General features: G+C 45.6%; 1 pseudogene across 1 annotated transcript; it reads left to right on the top strand.

Moving 5' to 3' along the window:
- The first annotated feature begins 1,121 nt into the window (after positions 1–1,121).
- On the top strand, positions 1,122–2,919 carry LOC110322550 (annotated as a pseudogene). The gene has a single exon (XR_002380577.1). The product of XR_002380577.1 is annotated as a protein phosphatase 1 regulatory subunit 14B pseudogene (transcript).
- The last annotated feature ends 1,735 nt before the right edge of the window (positions 2,920–4,654 follow it).

Below are 4,654 nucleotides of genomic sequence, written 5' to 3'. Positions count from 1 at the left end.
AGACTTTGCTAAATAATGAAGTTTCTTGTTCTGTTTGCAGCCCTTCTGTGTGGGATTTTGCCATCTGGAAAGCTGGATTTCCAGGAGGTAGGAAACTTGGATTTTGTGAGCCCGTGAGAAAAGAAGAGATGGTGGCCAAGCCTGTTGGGTAGCAGGACTGTGTGATACAGAAACAATGGTGGCCAAGCCTGTGGGGTAGCAGGACTGTGTGACACAGAAACTATCTGGGAACTACTGTGAGAGATGAGCTTCGGGGAGGTATAGGAATGACAGAAGAGTGTTGAGCCTTCTAGAGTCCCTAGTGCCATCACGTCCGTTTTATGTTCACACTCAGCAGCCCAGTAATCCTGCCGAGGCTGAGGGTGCAACCTTATACACATACTCCACATGGCGGGCAGCATCAGATGCAGGAGCAACACGGAAGAACTCTCTGTTTTTGATCAGAATCCAAGACTTGCCATCACAGTTGCTCAGGCTGAATGGGGTTCTTGATAGTTTTCTATTTCAAATCTGCAGCAATTCTTTGTCTACTGTTAATGCTCTCTATCATTCACAACTTTTCGAGAAAGTTATAGGATGTCCAGGGCCTACCTATCTACTTCCTTAACCTCTTATTCAAATTGGCCTTTAGTTTTTGATGCTTTCAAATTCTGTTTTTGTTTGTTTGTTTGTTTCCAAGACAGGGTGTCTCTGTGTAGCCCTGGCTGTCCTGGAACTCACTTTGTTGACCAGGCTGGCCTCAAACTCAGAAATCTGCCTGCCTCTGCCTCCCAAGTGCTGGGATTAAAGGCGTGTGCCACCACTGCCCAGCAATGCTTTCAAATTCTTAAACTCTTTGCTGGATCTTCGAATACACTCATGGCATCCTGGTTTTGCTATCAGCTTGTATAACTACTGTCAATGATGATGACGATGAAGAACAAGAACAACTGCACTCAGTATAACATTTATACTTCATTTGTGGTATTCATTTGGCAATCCCCCTGGTAGGGAATATCATGAACCACACTAGGGCAGCTGATCCCCAGGGCCAGAGCCTGAGGCCACGAGCCAACCTGAGCCATGGCTAGCCCGGGAGGAGTGGGGGTGGGGATCCAGGAGGCAACCGCGCAGGCGCATATGTGGCCCCAGCGGCCGCCATGGCCGACAGCAGTCCTGCGGAGGGGCCAGCTTTGACTGATCCAGACCCCGAGCCAGGCAGTGCCAACACAGGGCCCCGAGTCTACTTCCAGAGTCCCCTTGGGACCCCAGGCGAAACCCCTGGGCCCGGGAACAACCCGGATAAAGATGACCAGGTGAGACGGCCAGATAGGCCAGATAAGATCATCGTCAAGTACGACCGCAAGGAGCTCCGGAAGCGCCTCAACCTGGACGACTGGATCTTAGAACAGCTCACGGGTCTCTACGACTGCAAGGAAGAGGAGATCCCGGAGCTCGAGATCGATGTGGACGAACTCTTGGACATGGAAAGCGACGATACCCGGGCTGCTAGAGTCAAGGAGCTGTTAGTTGACTGTTACAAACCCACCGAGGCCTTCATCAATGACCTGCTAGACAAGATCCGGGGCATGCAGAAGCTGACCATACCCCTGAAGAACTAAAAAGGTACTGACTCGGATGACCATGGCTCCCACGGGACAATCGTTGTCCCCCAGTCTCCTAGCAACAGCAATACTGGGGGACCCTGCAGCCAAGCCTGACTCCATGAGTGGGGATCCTCTTGTCCCTGCCTAGGGGCCACTTCCCTGCCCTCAGTTTTCCATTTTGACTTTTTAATTTTACCTTTTTCTTTTTTCTTTTTAATTGTTATTAAACGGATGGGACTTTAAAAACGAAGAACCATACTAGGACTTTAAATAGAGAATTGTAACTGGTAATTAACATACTTTCCCCTGATCCCTGTGAGTCATATCACCTGAAACTGCTGAGTTTGACATCATCAGCAATGTGCGGTCGGTCGTTTTTCTAAGTGAAACCTCTTTCAATTTCTCTAGGGATTAAGGAGTAATGCATTTTAAAAGTATAACTGTCAACAAGCGAATCATACACGTAAAAATGCTAATTTCATTTGTTTGGGTGATCTAACAATTGAGTAGATTTGTAAAACGAGTCTATGACGCTATGGTAGAAAATGCTGAAGGACAGTTTTGCTCTTGTCTCCAGGGAGCAGAGCCTAGTGACATGCGACCAGGGGAGAAAGTACACACGCAGAAGAGGGAGGATGTAGAACGAATGACTTGGGGCTGTTGTCACCCCTTCTTTTCGCTGAAGGAGGAGTTGAAATCATCTCCCTGCCCACCTCCGAGGATGGAGAACCAGAAAATCTACCTTCCCAGGACCCGGAGCTTTTCCAAGGCACTTCCTGCTAGGCTTAACTTCCACCGGGCAGCCTTTCGTAGTTCAGTGCTGGCTAGTAATCTCCAGCTGGCTTTGAGGCTTGGCCCATCATTTCCCAATCCACAGCAAGGACCTGTACTCAAGCCAGGATATTGTCCCAGGCTTGCTGGAGTTAGTAATGTAGAATGTTTCAGCTTCTCCTGTTCTGAGTCCAAGCAACAGCCTGGAGCTTTTAAAGACATCGAAGCTGTTTTCCTTCTTGCTATGGAGATGTATCCTACACCTTTGGGTTTGAATTCTGTTGTGGTCACTAGCTCAGCAAGTCCAGACAAGTCACAAAACTGTTTCAAGCCTCTGTTTTGCTCCTGTTAAATGGCAACAGTAAAAGCAAGTCATAAGATGAGAGGTTACCTCCAGCACACCAAGAGCTAGCTACGATTTCCTTTTCTTCTATGCTCTTCCCCTGCCTCTTTCTTACAAGTTGTTACTTTTGGCTCATTTTCTTCACAGAATGGGGACAAGGTAGACAGTAATAAAAATGTACATTTACAGTTGTTTAAAAATAAAATTAATAAGCCGGAACATGTTAAACAAGATCCATTGATATTAAATGCTTGATATTGTTCTAATAGATAATTACATTCATTGGTGTTCAGATCCGGATCCTTGACTTTGGAAACAGAGAAATAGAGCCACTCTTTTATTTTTCTCTAGATACCAAAAGGTAAAGAAAAACTCCATCCAGAACCACCCTATCCTTCAAGGTATTCACCATCAACTTCCAATCCCCATTCTGGTCTCATGCCCCTCACATTTTTTGTTTGAACAAAGAAATATATAGAGATGCTTGCTTTGTCATTAAGTGGGGCCTAAAAGGCAGTCAGGAGATACCTCATCAGCTGACAGAGAGCTCTCTCTAAACGTTTGTAGTTTGAGGTGATCATTGGGCCTTGTATTGATGGCTTTTGAAATCCATCTTCCATTCATTTCAAATGAGGCTCTGACACCTGTCAAGTTTCACGATAAGTACACATTCTGTCTTCCATTGGCACCAATCCATCCCTCCAGCCTGAGCACCTGCTGTGTATGATCAGATCAGGAACGGGCCTGGACAAGCAGTTTACAGGCATAGAAAATCATTCCAACTATTCAATGTATGCTGTGGTGTGGTGGTTTGAACATGTTTGGCCCAAGGGAAGTAGCATTATTAGAAGGAATGGCCTTTTGGGGTAGGTGTAGCCATGTTGGAGGAAGCACATCACTGTGGGGGTAGGCTTTGAAGCCCTGCTCAGTGAGGAAGGGTCAGTTTCTCCTGACTGGAGTCAGATCAAGATACAGAACTCTCAGCTCCTTCACACCATGCCTGCCTGAACACAGCATGGTAAACATGCTCCTGCCTTGCTGATAATGGACTGAACCTCAGAACCAGTAAGCCAGCCCCAGTTGAATGCTGTCCTTTATAAGAGTTGCCTTGGTCATGGTGGTCTCTTCATAGCAGACATGTAGACACAGAATCCAGTGATGTGAATTCATGAGGCAGGGAAGGCAAAGGATTATACACAGTGAAAACATCATACAGGATTTGAAGAAAGCTGGATTTTCACAAAGTTGCTAAAATATCAGGCAGGTTGTGAGAGACATGTCTTCCCTCTACCACTTCCAAAATTTCCCTTAACTGCCCTGAAGCACACACCATATGAACTTTTGAGAGGCAAAGCTTAGAGATTCATTATCCTCATGTCTAGCTTAGGAAACAATTGCACTCCAGTTGGAAAAGGCAGCTTCTCTCTCTCTCTCTCTCTCTCTCTCTCTCCCTCTCCCTCTCTCTCCATTGCTTATTTGGCATCAAAGAATGGGGTGATGATAAGGTTGAAGAGAAAGAGCATATTTCTACTGCAAGCAAAAATATTTTGAAATATTTGGATGTCAAATCATCTTGGTTGCCAAATTCTTAGTTCAAATATCACTTTATTTTCACTAAACTTGAACACTTTTCTAAAGACAGAAAGCAGAATGCTATGGCCTGACCTATAGTGCTAGATTCTGTGTCATTGGCTCAGGGTTTAGGTTAAAACAGATTAGATTTTGGCCATATGGTTGGTTGGGGGTGGAAGAATTGGTCAAACTTAGTTTCTGGAAAGAAAAATTTGGAATGGGGTTGAGGAAGTGGGGGGATGATGAAGGATGGAAATGAGGACCAATTCCCATGTAAAATTGCAGCAAGTCTGCTGGTTGGATACGGATGCTTGCCTCCTAAATGTAGGCAGACTGCGGCGTGTTTTAGATGCAGGGATTACACAATCTGTTACAACATAAG

This window comes from Mus pahari, chromosome 5, assembly GCF_900095145.1.
Source record: "Mus pahari chromosome 5, PAHARI_EIJ_v1.1, whole genome shotgun sequence".
Lineage (NCBI taxonomy): Eukaryota > Metazoa > Chordata > Mammalia > Rodentia > Muridae > Mus > Mus pahari.
The sequence above is the reverse complement of the archived record's forward strand: the minus strand, read 5'-3'. Positions and strand labels throughout refer to the sequence as shown.